Here is a 21,143-nt window from a genome sequence, read left to right as displayed (position 1 = left end):
CCCCTGCAGCCGCGGGGGAACCATCGCACCTGCCCTGCTCACCGGGAGCCGCCAGCGCCCCTGCCGGCTGCGAGCGGAACTGCACCCGAGGGGAAATAGCCTGACAGCCGAGAAGGCTGGGACTGGGTTTGTGTTTGCTGTTACTGCCATAGTTGTTGTTGTTTTGTTTGACTGGTTATATACATATATATATATATATAGTAAAGAACTGTTATTCCTATTTCCCACATCTTCGCCTAAAGGCCCTTGATTTCAAAATATAATAACTTAGAGGGAAAAGGGGTTATATCTGCCACTTCAAGGGGGGGCTTCTGCCTTCCTTAGCAGACACCTGTCTTTCAAAACCGAGACTCTCAAAAAATCCAAGGACCGTACAAACTTATAACTTGGGGACGTGGATATGCCAGTGTATCCACCCCTCCAAAATTGAGGTGGATACCCAGCAAGTGGGTAAAATCCTATGTCACTTCCACAAAGGTCAAGAAGGTTAAAACTGCCTCCTGGAGGAGATGCCATAAGGAAAATTCTGATTTGGCACCTTCATTTGAGCCCCTTGCACTGAATTTCAATGTTAATCCCCTAAATTAGGTTATGCTGTTTTGCACTCACATGTTGTACTTTATTTTGTAGGTCCTCGTCCTGATACCCCATACCATAGATGTCCTGACTAACCTCCTGAGTTTTCTAACTAGGGGACTAGTTTAAAGACAGGTAGTGTCGGGTTGTAGGGACAGTGGATTTCAACTATGTTTTGCACTGTTGCTTTATTACTGTTTTGTGCACTTTAAGTTACTCAGGGTTACAGCCCAGCTTTAAAGAAAAAAAATGGGGAATTGTTGCTGTCTGCCCCTGAGGTGCAGCACCACCCGGGACTGGCTGGAGAAGTCCAGACTTGTTTCAGTCATGTGCCCTGAATCCCCTTTGTTCTAAGCACCGGTAAAACTGAAAGTAACTTGGATTCCCCCGGAACAGTCTGATTGGCTGCTTACTCCAGGTCCACCCCTAGCTCTCCCCTTTCCCTTCCCCCAAATAAAAGGCGAGCCGAGCGGGCTCCACCCCCTCTTGCCCTGGCTCCCCATCTGTAAATAGCTGCTCCTGTCTCTCTCGCAGGACAGGAGGAATAAACAAACAGGATTGAAGCACAGAGTTTGAGCTGTATTTCTACCTCTTTGCTTCTGCTATTGACATTAGCTTTACAGCTATCACTTGCTGCATTTTGGAGCCACCGAGTTGCTGGATTGCCTGTGCTGTCTCTCTAGGCAGCTCAGGGCTTTCTAAGGCGCAGAATGGTGAGCTGAATGACTGAGCAAGCTGAGAACATCTCCACAGATGCCTCCTGCACTTAAATATCTTCTGTGGAGATCCTTCCTGTCTCTTTCACACTGGAAGGAATATTTTGCCTCTTGCCCTCTGAAGAGGTGGGTTTGTTTTTTTCCCCATAGCATTTACTGCTGGAGGATGGACAGCTCCACTGCAGGTGATCATCCTTATGTGGGTGTCTGATTTCCAAGCAATTACATGGCTTTTCCTAAGAAAGGTTCACAAATACTCCATTCCTTGAGGTGGTAATTTTATATGCTTAAATACCTGTCCATGGACAAATACTTTTGCTCTTGCTTGCCTGTGACCAGGAAGGCACAAGACCTTCTTGCAGGGGAAAATGTTCAGTAACACCTGAAAGCAAACTGTTTTCTTGTCAAGGAGAGCATATTCATCAGGACTTTTTGACATTTGCAGGAATAGGCTCAGAGGACGTTTTGAAAGACATCCTCATTTACTGCTGCAAGAGAAATATCCAGATGACTTTTCCCACAGCATGTTATTGTAGAAATTAGAATATGGAAATTAGAGGCATCCTTGCAAATGGTTTGAGGCTTTATGAGGTGGTTCTATCAGAAGAAGATACAAGACTTTCCTTTTTCTGAGATTCTTCCCAGAGTGATGCTGTGGAAGAAGATCATGAGTGTGCTCCAGCTTCAGAGAAGGAAACAGCTATTTGCTCACAAGGTAGTGGAGAACACAAGAACAGTCACCTGGGGCCTGACCAAAAGGGAACAGAGCTGTTATGCTGCCAGTGAGATGTTTAGGGAGAAGGTGCAGGGAAATGTAAGCAGCATATGACGGGCTGCAGGTACATCTCCAATCTGGCAGCGTACAGGGAGTGAGGGGCTGCCAGAGCCAATGGGATCAACTCTGCAAAGGAACTGACCTGAGAGTTTGTCATTGAAATCTTTGTGAACAAAATCATCTGAAAAGGGGCACAGCAATAGCTTCCTTTTTGCCCTGGGGAATGCTGCTACAGAAAAGCGAAGTCCTTCAAGAGGGGTAGTATAGGCAGGGTACACTTCTGCACACACACATCCATTTCTATCCGAGCTCTCTATATACAAATCCTTGCATTAAGTGATGCCTTGCTGATTTTTGCCTTTTTTTTCTTTTATATATTCTCTGTATTCTTTACACATATATTTGTAGCTCTGTAGCCTATTATTGCATTCATAGCTAGTTTTCCCAGTACTTTTCCCTGCCCTGATATGCAGAAAGACAAAACATATTCCAAAGCCCCTATCCTATCTTGGTTCTCCTTGGGAACCAAGACCAAAAAACAACTCTTTGAGACACATTGTCATCAACAGGTTCAGTTCCCCCTCATCTGAGGGAGGAGGATTTAGAAGGGGCTTGAACTTGGGGGGGAATTGCATCACCACTTGTGCTCCTAATTGGTGATTTTTGTCAATTATGCTAATTTACTAAACTTATAAAACTGTCTGTACCCCTCTGGGGGTGGGCTTCTGTGGACATTTTCCATATTTGCCCCTGGAGGCCTCCAGTAAAGATGAGGCTTTATATTACCTCCTATACTAATATTATCTTGAAAGTGTGTGTTGTTTCATTTCTAGGTTTCTGAAGGCATCATAAGAAGCCCCATTTTGCTTCTGCAGTGCAATAATCCTACCAATAAAGAAGCACAGTTGAATATTTGATGTCATTAAGTGTTGGAGAATGGTTAGAGGATCAGGGACATGGATCATTGATAAAACCAGATCAATAAAAGAACTGTACAAGCAAAGGCCTGCATGAGAAAAAGCCTCCATGAGAAAATGCCTGTGTGAGAAACACGCCTGAGAACCAAAAGGGAGTTTTAAGGAGGTACAGTGCTGTGCTGATAAGATGTACTGACCATGAGAAGGGAGGAAGATCTTTGATCTCTCAAGTCAAAACATAAATAATAGAAGCTTGCCAAATGTAGTCTTTTATCTAACCCAATTATGTAGAAGTAAGAATGCGCTTTCGTGAGTTTGAACCAATTAAGAACTGGTAAGCATGTATACTCAATACTATATAAGTGCCTCTGTATTGCTAATAAACGAAGCTTGCTTTATCAATCACATTGATTGTCTGCATGGTTTCCCCCGCCGAAGTCAGCAATTGTTAAGTAAACTGTACTGAACCTTTTAACAGGTTTTCCGTTATCTCAGTCATCAGAAATACTCAGAATCCTCTGTGTTTATATGTATCTCTCTTCAGCTTGGTACAGATACACAGTTCCTGGCAGATAACTGTCACACCAGATGATAAGCTCCTGCTGCTAGATAAACCACTTGGAAGAAGATGCACATTTGAATTTCTATTCCCTTGGCTTTAATGAGATGTCATCAGCTCAATTTTGGTCCCATATTTAAACATCATTAAGAGAAGTTCTGTGCAATCATAACAACAATAAAAACAATAAAAATAATTTATAGCATGATTTCTACTGAAAATAGGCTTTTCTTGCAAACATACATTTCTTTGCAGTCTTCATGCAGCATTGTGTTGGCAGATAAGAAATCACACCCAGCGAGGATGGGACTGAGAGATCCCACAGGGTGACCCAGAACTTGGTCACTTCAGAGGGGCCAGGTGTGCCCCCCAGGCAGGGATGCAGCCTGTGACATGCGGCAGCCATGTCCCCATCCAAAGCACTGCTGCCAGTGCATGGCATGATGCTGTGCAGTTGTATTTGACATTGACACAGTGATGTGGCCACCAAGCCACACAGGCAGAAGAGGTTTGGAGACTGAGAGGTCCCATTTACAGAGGTCTGAGCTCCTTCATGCCCAAGCACACAGGTTACCATCCATTGGTTCCCAACAGCAGCTTCTCCCCACAGAGGCAAAAGGCTCAGACCAGTCAGATTTGGTGTTTTTCCTCTCTTTCTTTGCTTCAAATGCTGCTGAATTCCAGTGTGTCCAGTGCCACATCCCAATCTTGGTGAAAATCTTGGTGACCTTTGAGGATTTTAAGATCCCAAAAACTAATTTTCTCCTTCATATTCCAGCAGGATAGGAATAACTTGGAAAATAATCATTTGGCCATATATATATATATACTGCCTTGGGGTACAGGAAACCACATTAAAATGCATGCAAACGGAGTTAACAAATGTCAGCCAGAGGTCCCAAAACCAAATTGTGCTTCTAAGCCCCCAGGCTAGAAGTCTGAATAAACAGATGTTCTTTGCACTGTGCCCTGAAGGTTAAACTTAACCTTTGTTAGACAAACAAGGGACACTGATATTTTTTTCTAAATAAGAAAGGTTGATGGCATATATAATCAAGGCTTAGACAATTTAACATATTTTGGGCTGAGGGTTTTAGCAGAGGAATAGAAGTTACAACATGTCTAGGAGAGGAGAAGCAGACAGACTATGCACAATAAATTAACAGATTAAGAGTTCAGAGGCATCCACTGAGAGGCAGGAGCTCCCTGTTTCCATACTTACTTTATTTGCGGCTAGGGGTCCACCTCAGCTGGAGGGATGGTCTCCAAGTCACCTCCAAGGAATGGCTCCTCTCTGACACCCTGTTCCTGTCAGGTTTTCAGGTCCACTCAGAGCAAGACCCAAGTTTTACTCTTTCTTACCAGTGAGTTAGGACTTGAGATCTGGATGTGAGTAATTCCACCAGAGATAAATTTTGTCAGAAACACTCTTACCCGTAAGAAGGAAAGGCTTACAGTCTAATGCTCACAAAGAGACTTAACAAAAAGTCCAGAAAGACCTGTAAGAAAAACTGTGAAACAATTTCCCATAAACATAAAAATGGAAGAGAAAGTTGGGGAGAACCCTAGCCACTGTGGTTTTTTTTTTTTTTTCCCCTGGAAACAGGAAAATTAAATATACAGAAAGACCATTTGTTTCCTCACAGGTTGGTCAGCAGGTCTACTTTTACTTGTGCTCTTTTTAGGCTTTGCAGTATGAAATCAAGACACGTGTTTCTCTTCGCTTTTTTGCAATCTCCATTGATTCATATTCCTCTAGGCTGTGCTGCCTTTTCCTGCCTGTGCTTCTATTATGCTCTAACCTACCCAGCATGCCTTAATCTGTGGAATTTTTTATCATCTTCTAATTCATGTAGATATCCATCTTTGTAGCTCAGCAAAAACTAATGTGAATATGAGCAGTCCGTGTTCCAGCTATATAGTGCTGTGTGTGGCAGGAGCTGCCTCCGACATTTGATTGCTATAATTTTCCCATTTGATTTCACATAACTAAGTGAATCCTTTCTTTATCTCTATGCTTGTTGACCCTGGACATTATTTTTAATGTGGTTCCCATCCCACAGGAACAAGGATTGCCAGAGTTATGTTCCTTCCTGCTTTGCTGAATTACACACCACTAAGTAATCTAGAATGATTCTCAAGGACCCCTGTTATTCAACAGAGCACAATCAACAGAACTGCTTAATGTTTTGCCATGTTGTTTCAAGAGTAATAGGTTCAGGTGAGGAGACAATGCCTTGTAAACTGTCTGCAATGAGATGCGTTTTATTAGGAAAGTACAGAACTATGATTGTTGATCATCTAATTAAATTTCAGGCTAAGTTTGCTGCAATTTGATTTACTGATGTGTTCTGAGTGACTCACAAACATTTTGAAATAAGAGGCTTGTATGACAACTGTGCACATTGATACAGAAAATAAAGGCCTTTTCCATGCCAATTGGAAATAAACGCACATTTATTTAAATAAGGATATTAATTATTTATGGCACTTACCTAACACGAAGGTGCTGATGCAGATACTATCATAACAGAGAATATAAAAGCAGAAACTAAACGTGTCTTAACTGCCAATAATCCTGCAAGATGTCTAAAGAAATATTACCTTGTTTACTATAGCAGGCTGTTCCTCCCAACACACAGTGGATGTGAGTTTTTCCATATTTAATCTCAAAATCAACTAGAATACCTTAATATCCTCATACCAGATACTTTCACTCTAAAGCTGGATCTTTAATAATGTTATTATACAGAGAAAATATCTGTTGATTACGTCCAGCCAGATATGCCCATTTTCATCATAAGATTTTGTACTAGTTTGAAAACAAACCAGTGGGAGGACCAAGTCAGAATAACAATTTAATGGGGAAATTAAAAAAAAGGAAAAAACTAAAAGAAAACACTGGTTCAAACTGACAGAATCAGGATACAACCTGACATCCTGTTAGTCAGGTTGGTGGTAGCAGTCTGGTAGAACGGTGGCTGCAGTCCTCCTGAAGCGGTGATCCTGTAGAAAGGGTCTGCTCTTCCTCAGAAGGTCCAGTGGTGGCTGTGTAGCTCCTGTCCTCTGGAAATCCAGTGGAAAGGGTGTCTGTGGTGTTCAGAATCTCAGATTATATCCAGGATGGAATGTTTGGTTCCTCCCTCTGGGTGGAGCATCTCACAATGGGATGATGAGTCATGAGGCCAGGCGATGATGGGCTCATTAACAGAAGATAGTCCAGAGGGAGTTATCTATGAGTCATGCGGCAGGACAATGATGGGCCATTAACAGCAAGATAGTCTGGGGGGAGGAGGCAAGGAAACACTGCCCCACCTGGTTTCAACAGCTCATGAGGATGGTAATAGAATACACAGCAACCCAGGACAGATTTACAACAGTTTTATTCCACTGAAAAGTCAGCATTTTGCAAGATTTAAAGAAAAAAATGAGAAAAAAGAAGAAATCGAAAACAATTAAACAACACAAGTTTCATAGCTGTTTTCCATGGGAAAAAGATATTCTATAGTCAGGGCAATTACTCCTTATAAAGCATAGCTTCCACTGTTCTGTTGTGAGTTGCACTTAAATAGTGAATGAACTCATCTCACCATTTAACCATCTTGTAAATAGTCTAAATACAGGACATTAAATCTGGATATGAAATCTCTGCAAAAATGTTCATTGGTATTTAGTGCAAATTAGAGCAAATTCCATTTTGTGGACAACAACACCAGAACTCTTTGTTCCTCACAAATTATCTGGAACAGTAGATACTTCTGCCAAATGGTGGCATTTTGACTGCCTTGAGTGAAAGTTGAGGGAGCATGGCTGAGGCAAAGTGTATTTAAATACTAGTTAAAGTCAGTAGCTAGGCCTTGGCAGATTCAAACCCGAATCTATGGGAAAGGGTGTGAACTTCACAGCTCTGCTTTGGAGACCCGCTGCTAGGGTTGTATCATTTCAATTATAAGCTGCCCTGCAGCCATGAATGAAAGAAATAAAATTATATCCTAGAGATGTAGCACTTGCTGCATCTGTAGCATTAATGATGGTTTCATGCCATCCCATCTGTAGCAGGGCATAATTTCACTAATATCCTTTTAAAACACAACCAGACTCTCTACTTTCAAGGGAGGGAATCAGTCCACTGGTGCCCACACAAAGACAGAGCTGTCATTCAGGAGCACAGCAGCCAAACGTCATTTCCAGAGGAGCTCTTAATTGACTGCACTTGTGAAAGATGCATCAAAATGTCCCAAAATGAGCACACTATCACTTCCTTAATTTGCTGACAGTTTGCCCCCAGGTAAACCTCCAAAACATGAATAGTTTTTCTTGGCCAGCACAACCAATATAGACTTAGTATCTTTCTTTTCTAAATAAGAGGAACATTTACAATAGCTACTGAGTAGAAAATTAACCAAGTGAACTCTCCAATTTGTCTGTCCCTCTCTGTCTCCCTCATTAATTTTTTATGGAAATCAAAGACTAATTCTGTCTTTCTGCTTGTAATCACATTCAAAACATGCTCATGACTCAGTAATCTGCTTATGAGCATTGCCATTCTCTGCAGTAACTCTGCAGACACCCACATTTGGGGCGGTCTGAATGTTCACACAGCTTGCAGTTGACAATACAACTTTTATTCCTTGCTGGTTTTGTCATTTTATACTCTCCCTTCCATTTTGAAAGCTATCAGGGTGAACAGGAAATTCATCAAGCCAAAGTCAGAAGTCATAAGAAGCTATTTACCACACTGCAAAACTCTGGTAAGAAATTTCTGATGGCTTTAGTAAAAAAAGTGAATTTACTGATGATGCTTTTTTAAAACAAGACCAGCCTGAAAGGCCATATGTGAAATCCCACATTTATTATCCCAATGCAGGGGAAGTCTGATCCAAATTTGTTATTTGGCTTGAGCAAACGCTATTTGCTCAGTTCCTCTGCATACAGAACATAATGGGGGTGAGGTTTTATTTTAAATTTCAGCTAGTTGCCAAGATGTTAACTTTCCTAACTGAGTTCAGCATCATAATTACCTGCTTCAACCAGTAATTGGTTGCCTTCATACAGCAGTAATGATCTAGTTATTATTCCTCATTCTGCCCCAGTCAAAAAGGCTCTGGGGAGGAACTGTGAGCAGGTAGCCATGTCACCTTCCCAGCAGCTACTGGAATAAAAAGTGGCCAAGGAGAATTTACATTTAATGGCAATACCATAATTTGTGTGCTCCTGGATGAGGAGAGACAAAAGGCAGTAATGAACCAAGGACCAGGAGCAGCTCTGTGGGAGCACAAGGGCCACAGCTGGGCTAATCATTATTATCCCTTCAGCTGCATTTTGATGGCTTAGCAACACAGCTAATTTTACCTAAGAGGGAAATGGTGAAGCAAAGTGATAATACTTCTTTATTAAGCATATGCACTCTTCTTTATAGCCAGATTTTGGATCACAAAAATAAAAGAGATCAACACAGAACTTCCGTACTTCTTTTTTTTTTTTTTTTTTTTTTTTTGGGGGGGGGGTGTGTGTGTGTGTGTGTGTGTGTATAATTAGTTCAAATGTTTTTCCACATTCAAATCATGTACCAAAACTATCTTCCAGCATGTAAATGCTTTTCTGACTGTGTGGACAGCACAAACACACTGTCAGGAGAGTTTGTAGCAAAATGGTTTCAACACTTCTACTTAAAACACTGTTCTATACACAAAAAACACATGTATGTATTGCAGAGATCTGGTAATGTATTCAAATGTTCTCTCATGCTTCCTGCAATCACAGTCCCCAGAGCATAATATTTTGGAAGATGCTAATTTGTTACATCATCTAAGGAAAACAAGCACAGGCTTCCTAGCTCTGCTCACACAACAACACATAAAAACAGAAAGGATTTCTTTATTCTTTAAGAATGAGCCATGAGTTGCCTAAAAATAAGCTCTGACAAGCACATAAAAATAAACACCAGAAATATGAGTGAGAGACAATTCTAAATGAGACTTTTATTAGATCTGGGATGGCAAAGGAATAATGAAGCAACATGTGAAAACTAATTCTGTTTGATTTGACATGTTGATTTTTGTGTGTTTACAACTACGCAGGGATTTGCTGAAGAGAGGTGTCTGTGAGAACATGCAAGTGGGTCAGAGTGACATGTTTCTTCAAGCTGAATTGCACTATTTTTTAACAATTACCTTCTGGGGAAAGTCTAAGGACAAAAACATGCCTCTGCCAGCTAAGCAAAACTCTCCTGAAAGCTCTTGTGCAGAATGTACTCTACTTCTGCTTATTTACAGTTTCTTTGTTTTATTTTGCCAACTACAGTATTTCCATATCAATCTAGAGCATGCTCATTTTATCTTTAAAACTGGGTCAACATACCCTGAAAATTCACACCAAACTGCAGCTCCTGAGCACAGATAGGCAGAGCTGTCAAAATATTCTCATCACTGAGTAAATTTGTGCTTAGAGCAAAACCAACAGCCTGGAAAACACAAGTGCCCTGTGAGCTATCAATTAAGCCTTACATCAGAATAAACTTGTGTCAAGAGAAAACTATTTCCATTTTACCTGGAGAGATTCAGCTATGCTCTGACACACAGAGAAGGACAGCTCAGGAAAGTGTCCACTTGCCTAAAGAAAGGGCATATTCTTGCTGTGCTGTTTGATACGGTGCTACAGGGAACTCCTGTACCCTCAGTGGGGTATGATTTAACCTGAGCATTTTCTGAGATTTCAAAGCATTCCCATTCCTCATCAAAATGAAAGAAAAATGCTTTCCAGGACATGTTTTCACAAAACCCACAAAGTGTCCCCAGAGCAACCCAACACTTTGTGTCTGGGGCAGAAATTTGAATGCTAGACTTTCCACACAAAGCCCCAGTCTCAGTGAGGTGTAGAGGGGAGATAGAGCAGTTCTCCACAACAACCTGGATGTCAGAAAATCCACCTTCCTACAAATACTCTGGAGAGCCTCCTTTTCCCGCAGCTGGTCTCTCCGTGCTTACAGCCTTCTTGGCCCATGAACCCTTTACCTCAGAATAACAAGATGAACCAAAAATACCGAGATATAACTAAAACTGAAGGAAGAATGCAACATATTTTAAATTTTTGAAGTTTCTTTCATTTGCAGTGGCTCAAATTGGACTTTGTGTCTTTTTTTAAGCTTCTCTTACTGCCTGTTATTAAAGAATACATTTTGTTTGACGAACAGATGTAGAAATGTATTTCATAAAATTGTACCTGAACCACATTTTTTCACTAAATTTATCAAAATTGACATCTGGTAGTTTTTGTCTGATCTTTGGAACAGATTTAAGGTAAGAAAACCTGTAGAGCAGTGTTATCCCAGGTTATGCTTACCAACCACTTTTCCCAGTTCCATATCAAACACAGACCCAGATGGGAAAATCAGGTGAGTTTTCTCTTCCTGTAGGTATTCACACTGGCCTAAATGGGTAGGAACTAAGTCTACTTGGAGGACATGATTCTGAGAGTGTGGTTCAGAGGCCAAGATTAAACCTTTGAACTAAAGGGAAGGTAGAAATGTATTAAAGACTATTTCATCATCTCTGGTTCTGGGAAGTGTGTTACTATTTACTGCAAGTTGTGGTCAGATGGAGAAAAGCATCTTGCTCATGATTCATGGCACCACCAGCTAAAAGGTGGAAATGTTGGCACCATAGAATCCAACAAAAAAATTCCCATAAACTTGGGACATGCCAGATTTTCCTCCTGAAACACTGGCCTCATCTCTGCCTTCCTGACATTTTCCTCTTTCCATCCTCCTAACTTAATCCTTTCTCCATTTAAGATGTATTTTATGAAGTTGATTTTCAAGGCACCACACTGTCCCATCTGCTGTACATCTTTATCTGCCGCCCTTTCCTTTCACTTCTCTTTTTGTATCTTTTTCAAAGCAACTGAAATTCAACCTTTACTGTGCAGCACCTTGCCAGATGAGGCAGGAGAAATCAAGATCTACCTCATTTTTCCCATCCAAATACCTTATGACAGTTTTGGTCCTAAGAGCAGTCTGAACTAACAGACATGAAATTTGCTCAAATGTATTTTTTCTGCACTAGTCCTAATTCAATGTTATTGTACATGGCTTCCACTCCCCAAACAGCACTGCCACACGTTTCTGGTTGAAAGTCACAGTACTCTGTCTTAGACTCCAGTGGGATTTAATGAACAGGAGAATATCCCTTTTGAAACACCCCATGGCTTTCAGGCTATTGAATGGGGTAAATGTAAATTGAATGCTGAAGATCATATAATTTTTTTAAAAAATGCAATAGATGAACCTTATTTCCAACCAGATACATTTTCTAATAAGACACATATTTCCTTTCCAGTTTTGGTACTGGAATATATAGTGTTGCATCTAAATAGTAAGGCACACAGGATGCATGGGTCAGAAGAGTGCAGTCTTAAATTTGTAGGAAAAATGATGCTGTATGTATTTTCCAGTTCTTGTCCATGCTAAACTCTCCATCCTGAGATATGCAATATTTACCAGGTTACACATTTGACATTTCCCACTTTGACTGAATGCCCATTCACCTTCTGCTTTGAACTGTTTCAGAGTCAGTAAACAAAGAAACACAGAGCTGCTCAGAAAAATTAATTACTTTTAAAAAAATATCACAGTAGTGCAAGCATGTTTCTGAGTAACTGGGTTGAGGAAGGGGACAAAAACTGCAAACCATGCGCTTAAAACTACCTGGACGAATTGACTTTGCATTACAAATTGGGCCTGTGCTATTCAAAGGCATCAATTTGTATTGTGTTAGTAGTCAATTAAAGTAGTAGTTTATAATATTCTATTACAGTTAGTAATTAATTCAATAACAAAATTAAATAAATATTAAATATTATTTAAAAATATTATTTAATAAAATATTAAATAATTAAATTCATTAATGGTTAATGGTTAATTAAAATCACCTATTTAATATTTTAAGGACCTATGTAAAGAGAACTTACTTTCAAGACTATGGTATCAATCAGCTATTGTGACACCATTTTTTAGCTGCCCAAAGGGTGATTTCAAAAAGTTAAAACTAAATTTCTAATCTTACACTGTTCCCCATAGGCAGCCCTCTGTTGCCCACTGACTAACACGGTACTTAATCTGATTTTCAGGAAACATTCAGCTTTAATTCCTCTTGTCATTAGTAAAGGAAATGAGCTGGCCCATGCACAGCCTTTACAGCTGTTAGTGATGAGGCTGGCAGGAAAATTCAGATTGAGTCCTCTCTCCCCAAACCTCAGAGCAGCCTGGTGTATCTGTGCTCCAGAAACCCCTGCCCTAACCTGCACTGGAGTGGCACATGGATGTCTCAGGTGATGGGTTACCCTTCCCCACCTCCTCTCCAAATTCATGTTAGGCAAAACCCACCTCCACAGACTCTCCTGCCCCAAGTGCTCATCAGGCTCCTGTCTCTTGTACATGGCTCTGCAACAAACAGAGAGACAGAAACTATCTCCTGCCAAAGGAAAAAAATGCAAGAATGTGGAACAGCTGTGCTGTGGATTTTTTTAATAATTTGCTGAAAATTAATGGCAAATTAAGAACAGAGATTAGCTCTGCAGTTCTGTGTTCTCAGAGGGTAACTCACTTGCACAAAAGTACAGCCAAAGCTTGGCACCACAAGCAGCTCAACTGGCAGCGCGTCCCCGGGAGCCAGGCAGGGATGGGAGCGTGGCTGGCAGGGAGCTGCTCTCCATAATCTGCTCAACTCTGGGCAGGCTTTTGCTTTTGGGACCTCTACACGCTGTGAGCTCACTCAGGAAGAAAAAGGAGGTGATGGCCAAGTGGATCAGCTTGGCTGCTCCTCTCCCCTCTGCCTGTCTCCTGAGAGGTGACACGAGGTAGCAATTGAACACCATTGCCTGTGGCAGGGAAGTCACTACCTCTGCCCAGTTCAGGCTTCACACTCCTGAATGTATCTATTTTTCCCTGTTGCATTCACCAGTTCAGAGGCCCAGATGAACCAAGATGACCTTTCAGGTCTCTCCACAAATTTTGGTTCCCACCATAGATGCCATGGGGTGCTGGCAACAAGCAGGCAGCCTGCACCCCACTGGCCTATTAGAATGCGTTTTCTGAGCTCACCAAGAACTCAAGTTCTTCAATTTGCAGCTCCCAAATTCTCAGCCACTCTCCCCCCTGCATTCCATTCCTACACCAGGTCTTACCCCCTCTCCCAGCAGCAGGGCACCAGGAAGGTGAGTTCAGTGGTGTGACAGCCCCTTCCAATAAGCGATGGGATACAAGATAAGGCACGCTCTGCCTGACTTGAGGAATATCTGCTACCTCCAGCAATGTCTATTTCTAGGACCATACTTGGTTCACCTTGCCCAGAAAACACCTTCCTTATGGAGTCCCCAATTCTGAACATAGATCTGTCAATGTGGAGCTCCCCTCCTGCTACCCCCTTAGTGCTGGAGCAGTGCCTCTGCAGGGAGTGCTTGGGCTTGGGTTCCTGGCTGGGAGGCAGATGGAGGCTCCCCCTGAGGGAGGGAGGGAGGTTTCCCTGCCGCACTCCTGTGATCTGTGAATTAAACACCTTGGCTTCATCATCAGTTTCTCCCATAATGACTGAGAAGAGGGATGTCAGAAGAGGCACTGACAGAGAGAGGGATGAAAACACCAAGTCATTCCTCCTCCTCTGAAAGGATAAAGGCCAATAAAAGATGGATGTTGGCAGGCTGGCGTGAATTACTACATAGGCTGATGTTCTGAAAAGTCCCAGCTTTGCCAACAAGCCTGACTGCTTCATGGACATTGAATAACATGACCCCAAACACAACAGAAACTACTTGTGTCTGCAGAAATGATGTCAATTCATTTTGTGGTTGATTCAGCCAGCTCTGATCACTGCTTTTGCTTCAGTTGAGAAAAGGCATTAATCTGTTTAATTTTTCCTTCCCTCTGTGATTCAGATCAGACAATCCATTTACTGAATGTGATTGATAAAAGAATTAATTGCACAACATTCATTCCTGACACTAGTTCAGAACACACAAACTGCAAATAAGTCACTACAAACCTCTATATATATGGAAGATAAATTACGGATCTTTTCAGATATTTTAGAGTTCAGTATCAGAGGAGGATTGAAAGATTTTTTAACCTTGTACAGTCCAATTCTTCCTCATCTTGCACCCTCAGCAGCTATAAGAGATCACCAGCATTGCATAGTCAAACACATAGGTCTGTTTGGATGGATATATTGCATCTGGCAGGAAAATTTTCCCTGTATTACTTCATGATTTTCTGATTTGTTCTCTTACTCCAACAAGCACAATTCCTTTTTTTTTTTGTCTTTTTGAAACAATTATATCCTACTAGCAAGTAAAATGAAAGCATTTTACTAAACTTTTGCCAGTTTTTATGTTTGCTTGCTTGCTGAAAGAGAAAATTTGAAGAATTGGATGGTATATGAGAGGAGAGACCGTGGCTTGAAAAGGGCAGTGGTGGAAGGTTCCCAGAAGCAGACCCAGGCTCACAAAAAATGACACTTGCTCCTTTACCAACCCACAGACACATGGGGCAGGTTGCAGCTGAAATACACCCTGATTAATGGAAAATTGTTTCTTAACACTGATGAACCACTCATCAGGAAACACAAAGTACATCCAGTTCCTTCCAAACATGAAGATATTTACTATCTGCTCTGTAAGATTTATTACAGTATTTCCTACAAGTTTTATACAATCAAAGCATCTACATCAAGTTCTGCACATTTTAAACACCTCCATAAAGCAGAGTAATGACCTTCACCCAAAAAAATGTTAATGAAGGCCAATAATATTCAAGTTTTACATCAGTGAGGCATAATATAAAGTATATGCAAATTGCACTGATAAATCTGGAATGAGCATGTAGCATCCAGCACTTTGCGTAGTCACTGGAGATACTGGGACGACAGACAGCATCAGGAAAGACTGATGGCCAGTCCTGCCAGATAAGACATAGCGTATACAAACATCTTGAGTGGGGAAACTAATGCAAATGTGTTCAAAGTCTTTAGAAATGAAAGAGGCAAAACAGTAATTCAAAGATCACTTAATCTTTACTACTTCAACAGCAAAATAAAAGCCCTTTCCCAGGATTGGTTAAAAACCCTCTAACAGCACATCATTAGGAAAGGCATTTATTCAGTGCCACTCCTGCCTGCCTTGGGCTCACTGGCACCTCTGTGCAGGAGACACCAAGCCATGAGCAGTGAGGGGATACAGAAAGGACTGTCATGGAGAGGACAGCATGGCACATACAGCAGGGCTGCCTCTGGCTCACTGCATGTTCCCACTGCCAGCCCACACCATCCATCACCGGTGGGAAAGCCACCAAAGTGCTCCTTTTTTTTAACTGAGTGATCATATAGAGATGTACAGGTAATCCCACAGCTCCTCCACAAAAAAAAAGGTTTGATATATGACTGTATTTGCTGTCTGTCTGCCGCTACCCAGCAAAGGACCTATATGCTCATGTCTTCATGCATTTAATACACTGTGCATCTAACAGCAAAATGTTGGCTGTTTTTCTTTGCGTTGCACTGAAAGCTCACCAACAGAACAACAAGGTCTACTTTTTTGTAAGTATAGATATAGCAAAACGAAAAAAACAGTCATTGCATTATTATCCCCTTGTTCATCCCTGCTCCTTCTCCCACTCTCCAAGGATGCATAACCTTAGGGGTTTACCCATTCTGCGAGTCTGGCCCTATAATTACATTTCAGAACAAAGGTACTTGTCAAAATGAAGTCTGCTTTCCTGATAATGATGCTGCTCTTCTCTTCTTTTCATATTGCAAAATAATACAAATAGAATGGAGCACCTTTTTTTCCCCCCCAGATTTTTTTTTCCTTTTAGGCTCTATAATTTTAACCTCCAAACTAGGTCAGCTCAGAGAAGGAGCATTTAATCTGTTACAGTGATTAACAAAGCTGTTATATTGTTAAAGATTTAATGTGAAGTGTTTACCAAAATACCATCCACTTTGTGCAACTGGTTCCTAGATGGTGCTAAGAAAAAGCATTTAGAATGCAGAGAAAGACTGCATTCTGAAAAGAGCCTGACAGAAACCCATCAGTCTGAAGCTCTGACATTTTGGGCAGCTTATCACTTCCTGGGATATGAAATGATATTACCCATCCATTAAGAAAGTCAGCACATTCCATAGCACACATAAATCGGTGATGCGCCAAGGGTGAGGAAAGCCTTGTAGACTCCAAGTTTAAATACAGCATGTCTCATATCTTCTGTTACTAACTTATATCTTTTCAAAATTAATCAGGAAATAGAGCATACAGCCCTTTAACATAAATAAAATGGGGAGCAAACCTCTCTTCTCCCTCTGTTTCTTCATGGCATTTCTGCTGACTGAAGATACAACCCTCCTGGTGAGTTTTGGGGGTGTTTGTGAACAACTTCTGGCATCTTTATTTTGGCTATAGCCTTAAGCCTCCTCCACTGGTTGGAGGCATTTAAGAAAGCTTGGGGCCCTGCCCAGGGCAGGAGGTTTCCCACCAGAAGAGCCCCACTCACCACTGTAATTTTGCTTTGGTATACCTTCATTTTGGTTTGATAGCCCTTGCTCTGTGGGCTTTTGTACCTTTTTTTTTTTAAGGACGTTCTCTACCCCACCTGTGGTCCTGAAGGGCCAGGTTCAGACCCAGATACAGGATGTCACCCCTTCCTGCAGCTCTGCTCCCCACCCAGCTGCCCTGGACCAGAGCACACACCTGTTGTCTGCATCCTTGATTGAATTATTGTGGCAGGGCATACCACCCTTCTCCCACCACAGATGGCCAGTGCAGATAGGAGAGATAACTCAGGTGGGCAAGGCGTCTCCTGGCGCCAAAAGGTCTGTCAGATGTGGAAAGAGATAAAAAACCCATAGGTGACCAAAAGGCCTGGTTTTACAGTATAAAAGTACTACAGTTTATCACAGAGGCAGAAGTCTCTTACACACTCCTTGGAAACGTGTGAGAAGATTTCTCCCTGGAGCTTGGATGCAACTTCAGGTCACTTTCCCGGGAATTGAGAGAGAGGATTTTTCGATATGTACTCCATCAAGATTGGATGGTAAGGAACATCGGGTCCTAAGTTATACTATTTCTTAGCTAGCTGTAAATTTAATGGTACCTTTAACTCCATGTGTATAATACCAGTATCCCCTTTTTGTCTTATCTCTTTGTAGTAATAGTCTGTTTTAAGTCTTCTGTCTTCTGTCTGTTAAGTTTGTGTCTATTAATAAATAATTCATTTTATAATAGACCAAATCAGTCATTATTAAAGAACTTGCAAATGGGAGTGGATCGTGGGGTGCTGGCCACCTCAGTAGCACAACTGCCTGCTGCCAGAGGCCTGGGCAAAGGGCAAGAGCTGATTTAAACCTACATCATCCATTCATAACAGTTACGGTGATGGAGAAGCATTTAATTACTGGTTTATTACCTTCATTAGGAGTCTCAGCAAGGGAAATGAACATTCCTATGAAAACCTCTACTATTGTGCCCAAGTCAGGCAAACACTTGTTTCAGTAGAAACCCACCTGCCCATGCTGCAGTATTTGCTGCCTTGTCTTGTTTGCTCTTCTGGCTCTCTTCTTTGCTTCAGCATGGCTGATATTGCTGGAATAAGCATGCTGGGAAGAGCCTGGAGCTCAGCCTGGCTTCCTGTGAAACACTCACCTCCATCGACTTCCATGGGAAAAGGACCTTACCTTTAAATCTTGTGCTGCATTGGGCTTGGAATAACTCAGAGCTCTTTCTGTATGAAGATTTTCAAGAATATTAGTAATATACAACAATTCATGGAGGGTCTGTGTTAGTTCACTGCTTTCTTATGTCCCCAACCCCCCAGCAAATGACCTCTTCCACATTTGGTGGTGTCTGGAGTACAGATGCTCTTCAGGTGCTGTGCTCATTTCTTACCAGGGAGTGGGGGATGTTTTACACCTTGCAGTGAGGGATTTTGTTACCTTTGTAGAGATGTTCTGCAAAAGCTTCAGCTCCTTTTAGGACTAAAACTAAGCCTCTTTCACTGTGCTTTTAATTAACTTTTATTTGCTTGACATGTCATTTTTATTATTTTTAAGCAGTCTGAGGTTCTTGGCATTAAAAGCACATGTAAACTAATTCAAATGATAGACTGTCTTCACAAAAGACATTTTTTTTCTATCATCACACCACTAGGAATATTTTTCTGAGGAGAGAAAGTGGCTGCAAAAATTCCCCTTGATTACCTCAGTTCAGTGGACAGTTTGCAAGGCAATAACAAGAGGAGAGAAAGTACATGCTGAGAACATGAGGACACTAAATCAGGCACTTTATGCTTCTGGTTGAACTCCTCTAGGTACCAGTAAGGGAGAGGAGGGGCCTCAGAATATTTATTTTATAGGGAAAAAATATTTGGCTGATAATAAAGTCAATATGCTAGTTTGGAGACTAGAAAATGATGTTTAATAAGCATCATGTTTGCAAACACCCATTCTATTCCTTTTTTAAAATTTTTGTTCTATTTCCTACAATCTGATGGATTCAAAGTCAAAAATTTAATTTTGCTAATTCTACCCCCTTACTGAAAAAAATGATATTTCAATCTGCATGGATGTGGAAAAGAACTATTCAAAGAGTTTGCTGCAGAAAAATGGGCTCTCTGGAGTCTTTTTTGCCAACACCTCCCTAATTCCTTCCTAATATCTAATCTACCTACCATCCTTCAGCTTGAAGCCATTCCCTCTTGTCCTGTTACTACATGCCCTTGTGACAAACTCTGAGGCTGTTTACCAAATGATGGGAGCAGGAGCCTCTCCCAAGGCACCCTTAAGCTTTGGGCCTCCTATTTAGCAGTGTCACTCTAACGTTTTGAGGGCTGTCACCTGTCCCATGATTCACACTATGATATTTTTACTTCTGCATTTTTAGACATGGCTTTTCACCCAGCTTTCAGCAGCCTGGCCCAGGTGTCTGCAAGTAATCTGGAACTCTGTGCCCGCAGTTCAAACTGCTCTCCTTCTTATGCAGCACCTTGCAATTGTCATCATTGATTTTCAAAGCTTGCAGTGCACCATTAACCAGGAGTTGCTCTTTCTAAGGGATTTCTGCTGGCTGTTTTTCTTCTCCTTCTCTTTGTTTTTCTCCCCTCAGATCTCTGGGAGAGAGCACCTCAGCACAGAATTACTTTCTTTGGGTGCCAAATCCTCATTGCAGCAGGATGTAGTCAAGAGGCTTGCATCCCTCTGCCAGAAAAACTCTGCTTTTCAGTAGCTCTCAAACCCCACCATACCTCTGGCAGCCAAGGCAGGAAAGAGTAACCTTATTCCAACCCAAAGCATTTATTTTTTTTCTTCCTTCCCTGCAGGCTTCATCTCCCCCAGACACACCCCAGCTCACAGGCGCTACTCTGGTCCAGGTCTCTCCCCACACTGTCTTCACACAAACGGCCTCCAATTTGCTGCTCTGGCTTGAAATGGAGCTTTTAAAATCAAAAGGAAAGCCAAGCATGGAGGGAGAAGGAGCAAGCCAGCTCTCAATGTGAGCAAGCCCAGCCAGCCTGCGCAGTTCTCGGCTCCGTACCGGCAGACACAGCTCCCCTCACCCTGCTGGCTCACAGCCCTGCTTCAGAGCAGATCAGGAATCCAGAAACAGGAGAGACTTTTTGTAGATGCTAGCAAGGGCTGGCAGAGGAATTTTCCTGTGAAACTTTTCTTTCTCATGAGAGAGCAGTTAGAGAAATCCATGTTCTCACAGCTTCTCTGTGAAAGCTTTCGTTCTCATGTGAACTGGATGGACAACAGTTTGAGAGAATGTAAACCATTTCTACACCTCCAGGTTGCTATGAGCTGTGAAAATATTATTTTCCTTCTTTAAGAATAATATTTGAAAATGGGTGTCTTACTGCTCAACCTATCACCTGTCAGAGACTGAAATATTATATTTTATGACTTAAACGTTTTCTTAAAGGACTTTTAAAATTGTATTACAAAAGCTGAAGAGAAGACTGCTGCACCGCAAATGGGGCCCTGACTGAGGCCTGACACTGCTTGCTGATGAAGATAAGATAAAGTAACAACTCAGGGCTGGGGACATTCACTGAGCACAGGCTTAACACCTCCAAGATGAGGACCACAGCCCCAGGGCTATCAGCTGCCAGGCTCGAACAGACCCTCGAACCAAGGGGTGGAAGGAGGAGAGGCTCTGGGTATCTTGGAAAAGCCTCTGGTCAGAGGCGCAGTGGCTGCCCATCCTCCACTGTGCAGAGCCCAGCTGAGGGGTCCTCACTGGGGGGAGAAGCTTATCTACAACAGGAGGGGGTGACATGGCCCATCACAGGGGCCCCCCAAAGGGGGCCCCAGACCCTGCACCAGAGCACCAGAGATGATGCAACAGACCCTCAGTGTTGCAAGGGACAGTGTGTCAAGCTGGCCCCTGTAAGAAAGACACGTGGGCGTTCCCACCTGGCCCAAAGTGTATATTAGTCCACAGAATTCTGCACTCTTCGGCGTGTGGCGGCATGTGGCGGCGTGTGACATGTGGCAGCATGTAGCAGCGTGGCCACAGTGGCAACGGGGGACCCTCACCACCAGCAGACCGGATGGAGGGGA

This window comes from Corvus brachyrhynchos, unplaced genomic scaffold, assembly GCF_000691975.1.
Source record: "Corvus brachyrhynchos isolate BGI_N302 unplaced genomic scaffold, ASM69197v1 scaffold36, whole genome shotgun sequence".
Taxonomy (NCBI): domain Eukaryota; kingdom Metazoa; phylum Chordata; class Aves; order Passeriformes; family Corvidae; genus Corvus; species Corvus brachyrhynchos.
This window is presented reverse-complemented; position numbering follows the sequence as displayed.